The 14,267-nt window shown below is 44.9% G+C and overlaps 1 protein-coding gene across 5 annotated transcripts in view; it reads left to right on the top strand.

Annotated features, from left to right (window-relative positions):
* HPCAL1 (hippocalcin like 1) overlaps positions 1-14,267 on the top strand; it is an 85,892-nt gene that overhangs the window by 33,284 nt on the left and 38,341 nt on the right. For 4 of the 5 annotated variants that reach the window (XM_054821594.1, XM_054821591.1, XM_054821590.1 and 1 more), the window contains exon 2: positions 1,702-1,748. The exons of the other annotated variant lie outside the window; for it this stretch is intronic. The gene's annotated coding sequence lies outside the window, so the exon portion shown is untranslated. The remainder of the gene's footprint in view (positions 1-1,701; positions 1,749-14,267) is intronic. 5 annotated transcript variants of the gene reach the window in all.

The following is a 14,267-nucleotide window of genomic DNA, read 5'->3' as shown; positions in this document are numbered from 1 at the left end:
ATGCTCCAGGCTTAGCTCCCGTTTTTTGTGAAGTTCAGAAGAAGTACTGGGTGGGGATTTCCAGAGGTGGACCTTGTGGCTTCGGTCATTGTAATTGATGCATTTGATAAAATACTGGTTCAGACTCAACAGGTAGCACCAAACTAGGGGAGGTTACAAGCACTTGGGAGGAGGGATTAGATTTTCAAATAGCTTTGAACAAAACCAGAAGATTAACTTCACACCCAGAGGTGTTAATGTGTGCTTGCAGTGGGGTTCCACTGAAAAACGTCTTGGGATTGTGGTGGGTCACACACCACTTTGTCAGTATCATCCTGCCCCAACAGCAGCAGACACAGTCGTCCATAAACAGGGGGATGGACTTGCTGCGTGCTGTGTTGCATCTCCTGGTGCTTTGGCATCCCTGGAGTACTGGAGCCAGCGTGGGGCACTGCGTCTGGGGGAAGACGTGGAGAAAATGAGAGACGCCAGCAGGGAACTGAGCAGAACTTGAGAGGAAAGATGGGAAGGAGTAGGGTGTTTGGTCTGGAGAGAAGGTGAAGGGTTGGCAACGGGTTCGCAGTGTCTAGAAGACTGCTGTGAGAGGAGAAATGTGGAACCTCTGCCCCATGTCTGCGAGGGTTAGGGCAAGCGATAAAGAGTTTGAATGGTATCATGAAAGGAAGAAATCCCTGCTTGTAGGGACAGTGAAGTGTTCAAGGAGGCTGTTGGGAGGCTTTGGTAATGTCTGGGATCCCTGTGGCTGGGGTTTTGCGTTGGACAGACCAGATGTGTATGTTAGGGGTGGGCTGGAGGTGCCTGGGAGTAGGGTCCCAAACCTGGTGGGATTTTGCTTGCAGAGGTTGTGGGGTTACTGGGTCAGACAAGGGTCTGGCAGGAAAGAAGCTGGCATGGTGGGACTGGAGATATTGGGCTGGAGGAGATGATTGCTTCCCAGCCGTGCCTGGCCTCGGCCGTGGGGAAAATCATGGAAGGCTCCATGAGAGGGTGGAATCGGTTTGTTTTCAATTTTCTAATCCACAGACTTTGAGAGATTAGGAATTGCAGGAGCAGGTGAGCTCAGTCCTGGTGCTCTCATCTGTGACTCCTTAAGCGCTGATGAACCCTCAGGATTCATAGCTGGCAGATGCCGAAGGGATGCAATTATACTTGTGCTTCCTCAAGAAGCATGCTCAACGGAAAGCGAAGCGATTTCTAACCTTTCAGAGCAATGCTTAATGGCTTCAGAAGACTTGAAACTGGCTCCATCGTATTTTATTTCTTTTTTTCCTGTTTTTAGATCTTGGCATAGTAATATATTGAGGTATAAGCCAAGCAAACCTTCTGAATCTAAACTTGATACTTGCTTATTTTGAAAGGTGAATTTAAAAAAATAAAAAATTAAAGTAGGCAGGGTGCTTTCACCAGATTTTCGAACACCAGAAGAATTTGCTGTCCGAATTTGAGAGAAATCTCTACATTTTTCAACATGGGAGCTGTTTTCTATTCCACAACAAATAATAAAATGCAAATGCAGGCAACAAAGTTGTTTCTCAGTGTAGTGTAAGAAGTGGAGCAGAGTTTTTGCATGTTTAGATTAATTCTGATTTCTTTTTCAGCTGGGGAAATTGTTTTTTACAGGGGAGGCCAAAAAGTGGGAAGGTTGTCACTTCGAAGAAAGCTGTAATGTAAAACATGTTTGGTTTGTGTCTTCTCCTCCAGGCAATTGAGCCCCGTGGACTTTCTCTGAAGAGGTTCCAAGATAGGTGGTGAGTACTCTCCAGAACCTGCTCCTTTCAAGGCGCTCTTTAAGTTAGTAATAGAAAAATTAAATTAGTAATACAAAATACAAATGTTGACTTTTGTTCTACATTGGGCGCAGAAGTTTGTGTTTGCTGAGCCTGTGGCATGCTTTAATTTTAGAGCTGGCAGGGCAAATCTTTGAGTAGAGGTTTGACATCAAAATGTTTAGCTTTACCTTTGCACTAGAAAGAATTTTCTGAGACTTGATTAGTGAAATAAATGTTATATTTTAAAAAATATTTGACTTTAGGGAAAATCTGTACAAATTGCACTGTATTTTTTACTAAAAGCCAATGTTGTCCAGTGGGGCAAAGTGTTTTCTGTTCAGAGAGCAACCTTATTTATATTTATTTCCTTCTGTTCTGACCATCTGTGTTAATCTGAAGGAATGCAACTTCCAGAGGGTTAAATGACCTGCATAACTGGCGCTAATCTCTGCTGCATGTGACTGATTTTGTCCTGCCTGCATCCAGGACTTTCATGTATTTCATTTGTATACACTTCATTAAGTCCTTATTTGTAAGTAAGAGAAACATTAAATCTGTAAAGAGCTGAAGGAGAATGAGATTGCTAAGAAATGCCGACGTTGTGGCGTTGCAGCCAGAGAGCCACCTCTTAGGCAGATGTAAATCAGTGCAATTTCTTTTCCTCTGGTGGAGCCGATCTCTTCCGGCAAATGCTCTGTAGCACCCTTTGCTGTTTGTTTTCATTGTTTCTAGAGAAATACGTACTCCGTTTCCTCTTTCAATTCTAGATTTCTTTCCAATGAGATTAACCAAATTATATCATTACCCATTAATTGCTCAGGAAGTTTATTCTTTAGTTGCATTTCCCTAGTGCACAGGATACAAGCTATTAGAGCTCTTCTGTGTTCAGACTGACTAATGAACTACAGTTGAATGTCCCAAACATTTAATGGACTTCTCCAACTTCCAAATCAATGTATTTTCCATAGGTAAGGTGCCTTTTGATACAGATGGTCCCAGCTTGATCTGAAGTGTCCGTACAGCTGAAATGTAGCCATCTGCACTCGTTTCTTGTTGGGACAGGGGAGGATGCTGCGGTTTGGTGTGTTGTACTGTGCTTGTGTCCACCTTAAATGTATGTTCATTTTGGCCAGAAAATGCTTATTTAACATTTATAAGGGTCGTCTTTAATGCCCCTTAAATGTATTTGTCAGCAATTACATCTTTCATTGATAAAAACATCCCCTACTTAATAAACTGTTACCCGTGTTTTCTGTATAAGGGGAGCTAATTTAACCCCAGACGGTGGTTCTGACTAAGGCTTAGGTCCAAAAACCATGAGTCTTATAAGGCCAAATTATGAATCCTGTGTGCCTTCTGCCAAAATGTTCTTGTGAGTAATAGCTTATGAACCCCTCCTCTTCCCCAGCCCTGCAGCTACGATTGGATCTGGATGAGAAACCTGCACACAGTTTGTACTGATAACTGCTATATTGGGACCTGAATCATCAGTTGATCTTTTCGAGATGTTGAAAGATGAATCAAGCTCTTTTTTCCTGAGGGCAGAGGGGAGGATGGGGTCGGTGACTGTAATACCATGTGTGTAAAGGCCAGGCAATTATAAATTGTCAGTTTAAATTGTATTTACAATTGGATTTTCTTTTCCTGTTTTTACAGGTAACACCTGAGTAGGTTATAAGTAAAAAAAATTGTTAATACTCCAGACTGTGCTTGCCAGAGTTAATGTTTTAGTAGTAGGTAGTCCCTCTGGGTAGTGCTTTCAAAAGCATGAATGTCCTGCGGTCTTTTAGGGAAACTGGTTCCCGCTGCACTCTTGCGAGCAGAATTTACAGGTGCCACGTGTTTATACATTGCATTTTTGCTGCTTTAATGGTCTGTATTCCTCCTCGCCTTCTCAAATTCAGGTGTGTCATTTATTCCAGTTTGGGAATTTAGATGATCCGTACCAGTATGAAGGTACGCCTCCAGGGTGGAACAGTTTCTGTATGGAGCCTTATGGCGGTCTGGCTGTGTCGGTTCATATTTAACGTATGGTAAGAGACAGACTTGAAGGCAGACCAGTGCTGAGCCAGCTGGGCATTTCCCAAAATGGAAATTGGCCAAATGTGGCCAGAGGCACATGGGTGGCTTCAGAGCAAAGCGTAGCATCGTGAAAGAAAATATGTAAGTGCCTGAAAGTAGCTCAGATTTTACCCCAGCTGAGCACACCTGGAGGCGAAGGTGCTGGCTGGGGAAGGGGGGAACAGGCACTTGGGTGCTCTCCTGATGGGGTACCGTGGGCTCTGATGGAGCAAGCTGCTTACCCGCGTTCCTGCCTGTAAGCACATAAGCAGCTCTGAGCAGTGGAGACCGGGGAGCCAGACACACGATGGGAGAGGCACCCACGTCGGGGCCACCCCGGCCAAATCTGTACCTGTGCTGGGGCTCTTGTGCCTCAGCGTGTTTCGAGGTGCTGCTGGGGCGCTTGTGGCAGGCGGCTGGAGGTGTGATGTGGGTGTGAGGGCTGTCTCGGTCCCAGGTGTGATGCGGTGGGGCTGCAGCAGTGGTGTCACCGTAGCCTCTGTGCTGTTTCAGAGGAGTGCACGAGTAGCTGCGCCCTGCGGCCGAGGGAGGCAGAGGACAGGGCACGAAATGGTGTGAACAACAGCAGAGACTGCTCGTTGCTTGCACGGATGTGTGTCTCTGCAGCTGAAATGGGGCTCCTTGCTCCTCCGGGCCAGCGCTAGCTTGCATCGCTGCACCATCCATGACTTGAGTTTTGAAGTGAAACTTTTTGCAGCCAGAGACTGACAGATGTGTTCTACCAAACTGACTTGGAGAAACATTTTGTTTTTAAACTGCAAGCAGAGCTGAAACCTGTGCAACCTTTGTTTTCGAGGGAAGGATGGTGGCATGGAGTATTGGAGGGTTGGGCTTCTGGAGGTGCCTCAGGACCACCCGTGGCTCGGCATTGAAATCAGTGGATGCTCTTGCCACTGGTGCTGGGGTGTTTTTGGAAATACTCTTGTGCATAGAGCGAGGCTGTGGGTACCTCCCCATGGCCTGGCTCCGGGACCATCTCCACCAGGATGCCCTGGCACGGTGCCTCGGTGCCTCCTGGCATGGCTCCTTCTCTGCTGTCCCTGCCGGCATCTCCCTGCCTTCCCCACAGCCCATCTGTGTCCCCACTTCCAGGGCCCCGTGGGGTCACCCTCCCAGTGAGCATCTGGGCTCTGTGGGGAGGAAAAACCCGCAGCAGAGCCAGGGAAGGGGAGGAGGAAGCAGGCAAGACAAGAGGGAATTTGAGGCTGTTTTCCCCTTTCCGTGGGCATCCTCTGCACTGCAGCCTTGGAAGGCTCACTGGTTTGAGGATTCAGATTCTGTTGGGGAAAGGGAGACCTGGCAGCGTTGTTACCTTTTTCTGTTACCTTTCCCCACAGTCTGATAAAACCCTCTGGAGGAAGCTGCGAGGGCCACATGTCTGCTATACATATGACTATATTGCAGCAGAGGGGGAAAAAAGTGCAATTAATTGTCAAATGTGTCTTAAAAAAGAACAAATGGGGAGCACAATAGCAAACGAAGTACCTTGTGTGAGTGGCTTATGTAATGAAGTAATTAAGAAGAATTTATTACGGTTTAATGTGTCACTAATCAAAGCTTGCTTTTTTCATCCTTACCACCTTTAAAAATTGCTATTTGAGTCTTTGACTTCTACATTTTTTTTTATAAATAGGTTTTGTTAGTATTTTCACTGTTTAGGATTTTCTTTGTTGTATTACATATTTCCTTTCCATATACGCTGTTTGCTCATTCAAGGATATTAAGAAAAAAAAAAGAATGTGCAACACTGCGATTCATCTATGTTTATTTTTATGAATGAATCTTCTGCCTGGATGCACACAGGCTTCGGGATTGCCCACTTTTCAAAAACTTCTAAAATTCAGACTTTTTCATTAATTCTTTACTGTGACGGGGAAAATTTAAAAGCAGGCTTTGCTTTTAAAAATGTAAGCTATTAGCCAAGATTTCCAAGCTGAAAGTAGTGGGGTACCAAGTTTGGAATATTCTGTAATAGCGCTGTTTTCCCCGTTGTGTATTGTGCCTCCTACAAACACCACCTGCCTTCTACGTTTTGTGTAGATGATGCTGTATAGCACAAAAAAGGAGTGTCTCCTAATGCAAGTATCTCATGTTGATTCACTGCTATACAACTGTTCATCCTCTAATAGTGTGGGATTACGAAGCATTATCATGCTCAGATTGACTCAGGTAGTGCTATTTTTATTTAAGCTGTATTAAGGTATCATTGTGAATCTTTGGTCTTGCAGCATGGGGGTAATACGATTTACTATTTTTACAAAAAAATCAACATGGCTGTACAAATCCTGTCCATAGCAAGAGCTGCAAAGATTAGTCATGAGCTCAACACTTCCCCCCCCCCTTTCCTCCACAGTGAGTTTTTAAATTTTTAATTTTCATGTGACGTCCATCATGTTGGCCAGGCTTGGAATAAAATAAGAGGGTGCCTTGGCTTATGGTTGGGGACTTCGTACTTGCTGGGAGAAGCTTTGTTGTAAGTGGGGGGCTTTGGTGTAAGAGGGTGAGCGGGTTTGGGGATGCTTGGTGGAGCTACCTGGGCAACCACCGAGGGGATGCAGTTGGTTTCATCCATCCGAGCCCTCGCAGGGTTGTCTAATTCAAGCAAATGAGCCCTCCCGTGGACATCATACCAGCACTCGCATCACTCCACTTCACTGCTTTTATATCAGGCCCCACCCCTCTTAATTAAAAAATACTGCGGTAATTTGGTGTGAATCCTTTCCTTGCTCCTCTCCTCCTTCTCACCCTGCAGCAGCTTGGTGCCCTGCTAAAGCCAAAATAAATGTACACCCTGGGGCTGAGGTTGGCTGAGGGGTGCAGTCAGAGCTATCTATGGACAGCATGTCTGTCCGGCTGGATCCCTGTGCGTCGGACGGACCGCCAGCCATTGTGTTTCCAGAGGGGAAGGGGAAAAAAAAAGCATGGCCTTTCTTGGGAAGAGAATGCAATGAGAAGTGAGGCATGATTTTCTCTCAACTGAGACAAATATTCACACTCTGAAGTTGATCACAATTAGTTTGCTTTGAGACAGGTCTCAGGGTTTGCAGAGTCAGCGAGGAGCTACTGCGGAAAGTCACCCTGTTTTGGTTCTAGCTGTGGGTGCAAAAATGGCTTCACAACGTTGCTTTGGTGCTTTAGGGATGGCCTGGAAGAGTTGCACTGGGCCAGGGATCATTTCCCATAGGCAGTTTGGCTGCAGCCCCCTTTCTGGGGAGCGTAGTAGGAGGGACATTGCCCACCTCCAGACTTCCCACCTCCAGGGTTTGATGGGATTGGGGCTGCTGCGGAGCAGGGGATGTGGCACTGTCTCTTCTGGGGAGTTTCTGGCCTTTGTCGGCATTTGAGAGGACAGGTGATGGTTGATGGTGGTGGGGCAGCTCAATGCTGGTGTGCACATGCCTGCAGCATCCTCCTGGGCTCTGCATCCCTGGGCAGCCTAGTTGGCAAGCAGCTTAATTGTTCTAATTGGCTCATGGCACCCAAAGGCACCAGGATCCTGGTAGAAAAGTAGCAGGCAAGCCCTGGGAAACGCTACCACGAACTGTCATGGCTGTCTCAAGTGTGGTCCCCAGTTGTGAGAGTGTGAACATGAACAAAGACGCACGAGGCCTCAGCCTACTAAAAAATGTGAGTGCTTCTGTCTCCTTCAGACCTTCATTTGAAATCAAACAGACAAGTAACGATGGAAATTTTTGCAGCTTTCTCTTTAATTATCAGGAATGCAGAATAACTTTCAATAATTACTTGATTTCTGTGTTACACAGAAAAAAAGCCAGTGGTAGTGGCTGGATGCTCCACAGTTCGGCATGGGCAGCACAGCACGTCCACTGGAAGGGGTGAGAAGATGCTGTAGGTTTACCAGTGCAGCACTGCAGCTGGCTTCTTGAGAAGGCTTTCAGTCCTGTTGTTCCCTGCTGACCACGGGCTGTTGAGTTAGGTATGGAAATCAGCTGGTGAAGACTGATCTCCGTTACACCACTTAGGGTACATGAATGTAAATTGTCAATTTTGCCATAATAAAATATGCGAATAATTTCGATGTGGGATGCATGCTGGGTTTCAGAATAGCCAGGCTTGAAGGCAGGGAAAATTTTCTGAATGTTAATTAAAAGGTTTTTTCAAGTGAAGGCTGAAAACCCTATCCTATTTTGAGGGTTTTCACCCATCTAATATGTTTGTCTTTTTAAAAGAACAACACCCCCTATTCATTGTACTCCTTTTTAGGCTTGATGCGTGTTTTAGCTGTATTTAAGTTTTTTGATAGCAAAGTTAACCATTTAACTAGCTAAGCACTTGCAGACTTACAGGTCTGAGCATTTTGCTGCAGCCTCATTGCCACGTTCCTGCTGTGGCCAGGGGCTTGGGCTCCATTGCTTTGTTAGCGGCTTGGTTTGGGGGGCTTGGTTTGGGGCTTTTTGGGGATTTTTTGTTTGTGTTGGTTTTTTTTACCTCCCTGACACCACCAAGTGTTGCATCTACATCTGCTGTCACGTCCAGGCATTTTTCTCCTCTTTGTGCATGGTGTTCTGGTGAAGTTCCAGTGGAGCATTGGTGGGGTTAGTAGGGTCCAAGCTGTTTTTTGTGTGAGCACAGAGGGTCTGAGCTAAGCCAGACAGTTTTGTTTCCTTCTCCCTAAGCATTCAGTATTTATAAATACTGCCCTTGGGTTACCAGAAAATCTCGTCTCTTAGCAATCAAAATCCCAACTAGTTCCTTCCAGAGAGACACTTGCATCACCAGGGGAAGCAGATGTGGCCATCAGACCCTTGTTGCCGTTTCCTGGGATGAAGCATCAGGATCTGGAGTTGGACTAGATGATCGTTGCAGGTCCCTTCCAGCTGAACGCTCCTCTCTTCTCCTCTCTTCTCATGAAGACAGGATTGGGGAGCTGGAACAGGACTGGGCTGTAGATCTCGGATGGTATCTCCATTACTTTGGAGGGGTGAGAGAGATTTTCTTTGCTAGGTGCTCACTCTCTGTCTTATACCCCAAAGCCTCAGAATTAGTCATCGTGACTCTGATTTCACCAGCAAATGGGGCATGGTCACAAAATGCAGTAAATCTGCTACAGTAAAACTGAAGTGGATTCACCTACAGAATTTTCATTTCACAGAAGAAATAATATGTGGTCTTCATTGAATTTCAAGGGCAATGTAATTTGACATTCTCAATGAAATGCCAGGAAAAAATAATTTAGGAAATATGTTAATTTTTGTAATTTGTGGGAGAAAGTTAATTTTAGGGATTCACCATCAACAGATTATTTCATGACGCATCAGTGTTAAAGCATAGATCATTAAGGGTGTGTATCATGTTTTGTTGTTTGTTGGGTACCATTACCACCTATATGTCAGAATAGTTAATTATCTAGTTCTGATTATTTATATTGGAATCACTAAGGCAATTTGTTTTTAAGTCTTTTTCTAGCTTCAAATACCTTCTCTCCAAATTATGAAGAAATACGTTAACACTTTAGAGCACAATAGATATGTTAATATAAGAGTATGAAAATAAAACCTTCAGGATTCAAAACCTTGAGCAGATTGGTTTTGGAATATATTAGGAGTACCTTCCCTGAATTTGCATATGCTTTCAAAGCATTTTGAATCTGAGGAAAAGAGCTTTTTCCTTTTGTTTTGCTTGGGCTTTGGTTTTGGTTGAAGTTTTTGTTATAAGTTTGACCAAATATATTTGACAAACTCTGCTCCTCACTTAGAGTCAGGTAAGAGGATTGAATGGTCCCCGTTCACCACTGTAAAGATAGTGGGAGATGAATTTACCTGCAAAATGGCATCTGAATGGAGGATTGAGAGATGATAGCAGGTACAAAAGACATTTCAAAGTAGGAAGGTACTAAATGTTGAATTTTGTAGAGTACCTGGGAAATTACTTCAGATTGTCCTCTTGAATCAGTATGCTTTCAAAGCTTTAAGCTGGTTTTCTAAGGAAAATGGTTCGGTTTTCCAGGCTATCTGGTTCGTAGGCTATTTCCAGACATCTACCAGCTCTGCGGTTGCGTTCCCCTTCAGCCACATCCTTTCTCTGCACCTTGGATGAAGTGTGACCCAGGAGGACGGTGGGCCTTTACCATGGTCTCCATCCCTTCCTGTGATGGCGAGGGACTCGTTCTCTCTATTTCTAGCTAAACAAATATAAAAGTTCGATTTTATTTCTCATTGCTTCTCAAGCATCCTTCTCCATCATCCTGTGCTCTGTGAGATGCCCTGGTCAGGGGTGGCGATGGCTCTGCCTGGAGTCCCAGACACCCCAGGGCAGTGGAGCAGCATCCCCCTCGGTGACAACACCCACGCAGAATCCAGCATTCGTTCTGCCTAAAGGCACGTCAAAACCTGCAAGAAGTGGTTTAGTAATGGGAATGTCAGCAGACCCCTGAGTACAATGATGCTGCTGGATGCTTTCATAAATCTAAGGTTTAGGGATGACAGTTATGATGCATGGCATTGGGAGAATGCGAAACTGCAGTCATTAAACAAAAATGGGCTTTTAAACTAATGGCAGCTGCCTAAACAGTTTTGCAGTGAAGCAGATTCCCTTAGGCTACCATTCTTCAAATAATACAGGTTCTATTGACTTTAAAAAAACAGGAAAATGTTTTGTTTTGGTGCTGTAGCACTGCTTTTACATTCATCCCAAAGGTCAGGGTGTTAAGTGTTTGCTAGTTTTTAAGCTGGAGGTGTTAGAAAATAACGAATGGCAATGTTCCTGGATAATTCATTCACTGTTACTCCCCTGAATTAAGCCACCTGCGATACCAAGGATTCACACCTGTTCCTAGATGGGTTTCCAAGCGAGTATGGGGGCACTTTTCTCCATCCAAACTCGGCTGTGTTTAACTCAGTAGGTAGTTCTGCACAATGGCTCTGTTACACAGAATTTTATCCAAATATCTCCATCAAAACCTGTTCCAACTCCTGCTGGTTTAAAATGATACACAATAAAGCAGCATGTCGCTTTGTCTCCTTTGAAGCCATCATTCCCAGCCTAACGCTGGAGGTGTAAAGATGCATGCATTGCCTTGTCCTTCATGCTGGAGATATCCTGATAGAGAAGGGCTACCTGTGATCTGAAGTGTGTTGGTCGGTTCCTTGAAGAGGCATTTCAGGAACGTTTGGAAGTTGCAGAAGGCCAACCAATTCTCAGCCGCTCACTTGCACATCTTGCATAACTCTTACTTTTCCCTGTGCAGGCTTGGTTTCTTCGTGAAAAGAGCATGTTATGTCTCCCTGCCCCCCTTGTTCTTCAGCTTGATCAGAGCCCATCATCTTTTTTCTTTCCTTTTTTTTTCCCCCCCCATTTTATTACAAGGAATAGAGGAGAGGATAAAATAACCCAGACTATGAAAGGATGCCGACCGGTAGAACTTGGCTGTTTTGCATCATCTCTCTTCATACCATACGCAGCCCTGAACTCACTTCTTTCCCTAGAAGCTCAGTTTCAGCCTCGGGTTGGCCTTGCTTGCTGAGTAACTCCAGACTGATTTTTAATTTTTTTTTTTAATTATTATTTTTTTAAATCAAACAGTTCCATTAGAAATGTATGTGAAATCCATTGTGAACAGTCACATTTCACTTTGAAGCCCTCTATATCATGAGATAATGGCAATTTGAAGTTGGATGTTGTAACACTCCCTAGTTTTTCTAGGAGCACTGCGAGACCCAGCAGAGGTTGGGAAGGATGGGCTGGAGGTCTCCCGCTGCGTCGGGGACGTTGAGCGCAGCTTTCAGAACCTGAAACGTTCTCTTCTGAACATCACCTGCAGTCCCGGCTCTCTGCAGGATTTGGCTGTCCTGTAAGACCTGGATAACATACTGCTTCTTTCCACCACTTTTCTTTTCTCCTTTGCTTCCATAGTCTGTCTTAACCATAAATGTGTTTTCTGTGGGCAGTTCTTTGTGGACGAGGAGAGCTGTCTAACTGCAGTGACGTCAGCCAGGTTTTCTTCTTCCTGGGGAGTACGCCTGAGTCAGGAGAGGAGAGTGGAAGAAGAAAAGTTAAATTAACTATAACAGGAACATTTGAACAGATGGCTGACCTTTTGTAACACCAAGAACCATTTAACTGTAGAAATTTGCAGGCTGTTTTAAGTTTGTCATGCTCTTTGGACCATCTGAGCTTAGACACACAACACAATTTTTATTAGCTTACTGCAAGGCTGTGTTGCTTAATTTGCCTGCTGTTTGAAACACTAAACTTTAGGTGGAACGAGCAGGATCCAGGAGCATCGATGGGATCAACTGCCTTTGTGCCAACTTTCTTTAAACCCCTGGAAGCTGAGGGAGGAGGGATGCTCCCAGTCATGCTGGAAGGAGCTCTGCCCCTCTGCTTTGCTCGCTGCCCAGAGAGAGCTCAGCCCTTGCACGGACCATGCAACAGTTAATTGTGGGCAGGGCAGAGACAGATGATCATCCTGCCCCAAATCACTTAACCGTCTTAAGGGTCTACCCTTGCCTGCCTGAACGAGCCAACTAATCTTTCAGTGAACTGCACAAGTGAGCGCTGAGTTATATATGGTACGAAGAGAGAGGTGACACAAAATGATCAAATTCCCTTATCCCACCTCTCCCCAAAAAGCTCTGCACCGTATGCCTGCTTAACGGTGGAAAAACATCACTGTTTGGAGCAAATTGTTTCAGGCTATGGTGGGTTCTCCATCCTCTGCAGGCTTTTAGGTCAGGGTTGCATATCTTCTGAAAACGTGTAGGCCAAATGGGTGGTGACTGGATGCAGAAATTCTTGGAGAAATTCTTTGAAGCAAGAGGTATTGGACTAGATCTGTGGTTTTCAACACTTTTTGTGAGATCACGGCAAACTCTTTTGCGCTTTGGGCACTTGTGCGGCGATTTGGAAGAGCAGTATCTGCATGGTGGCCACACGTGAAGTCCTTGGCACCGTCCTGGAGCACTGCTGGGATAAGTGATGCTGAGGGTCTCGTCTGGGATTCAGCGAGTCAAGGGTGGAGGAGCAACTATGAAGTGCTTGGAAATTGTCTTTTAAGGAGCGCACCATGTTAGTCCACCAAAAAGTGAAGGAAAACAATAATCCGTATCAGTGCAGTACGTATTTCTTTTAGAGAGGTCTGGTTTATCACTACTGCTGGCTCTTCTTAATTACTGCTAATGCTTCTGCAGGCTGTGCAGTTGGAGATGGAATGTGGCTGGCCCGAAGTCAGGGCGCAGAGGCTTTTATCAGGGCCACTCGGAGACAGGCCATCTGCAAGATGTATTTATTTTTTTTCTTATTTGTCGTCTCTAAATAAAAACGTGATGCTGTGAGAATGTCCGTTCCATCCTATTGCTTCACTCCACTGAAGTTGCCATTTTCTGACAAACCGCTTTAGAAAGTTATATTTGGCAAATGGCTGTTTACTTAATTCCTCTCCTATCGTTGCTGCTTGTCTGTGAAACCCAAATCTGTTTGCGTGCGAGCTCAGCTGTGGCTCAGTTCAGAGGATTCTTTAAACCGTAGTTGTTTTCTCCTCTGTTTGCTTTTTTTAGCTCCTTCTCTGTCACGATAGAGGAACTGCAGGTACTTCATATCTGATGAAGGCAAATCCAGTACCTGCAGAGCTGAGAACTGTTAGAAGCTGCAACAGCCACGTGGTCGGGCTTCCTTGCTTACCCCAAGTGTTGGAGCTTCAACACTCTTGGCATCATGCAGCTATTACACAGCGTAACGAGGATTAGCTTTGCAGGAGTGAGTTTCTTGTGTCTGCAGAAAGCCATGTGAAGCTCCATGAAGGAGCAGCGGCCCATGTTGGTTCCCAAAGTCCTGCTGGCTCAAGTCCTCAGCCAACAAGGGAGACTTCTTCAGCAAAGCTGGCTTGTCAGGAGGAGACTTGGGAGAAGCAGGGTTTGGTGGGGTTTTTTTTTTTGGTTTTGTTTTAAGAAAACAAAAAGCTCTGAAGTGAACTTACCTGCTTGGGACACTGGGATTTGTTTTAGAAATAAAATACTCCTTCATCATGGAGCTCTGTGCAAAACTGTGCTGTTCAAATCGCTGGGGGAAAAGGGAGAGTCACTCGGTGACACCAGTTGTTGCAAGTTTTTTCTTAAACTTATAAACTCTCCTTGGCAAAGTGAACTTAGGCAAGGCTTAACATGCTTTGCCCATAGATACTGCGATATAACCCAGCTTTGGCCACCCTAGCCTAGCAATGGGTGTTTCTAGAAGAAGGTAGAACATAGGGACTGTAGTTATAAAGGGAAATGCAATTATAAAAGCAAAAGAGCAAACAGTTGGTTATAATCTATAAAAATTGATACTTATTGCTGTCGTTCACCTTCTTTGCCTTAAGGTTTTCTCATTAGCAGCAGTTTCTGTAAATACCATCTCTTTCCTTCCCCTTGGAGAGATCTCATATTGCTCAGCTCAGATATGTTGACTGGGTAATCAATA

Source organism: Grus americana, chromosome 3 (genome assembly GCF_028858705.1).
Source record: "Grus americana isolate bGruAme1 chromosome 3, bGruAme1.mat, whole genome shotgun sequence".
NCBI classification, from domain to species: Eukaryota; Metazoa; Chordata; class Aves; order Gruiformes; family Gruidae; genus Grus; species Grus americana.
This window is presented reverse-complemented; position numbering and strand designations above follow the sequence as displayed.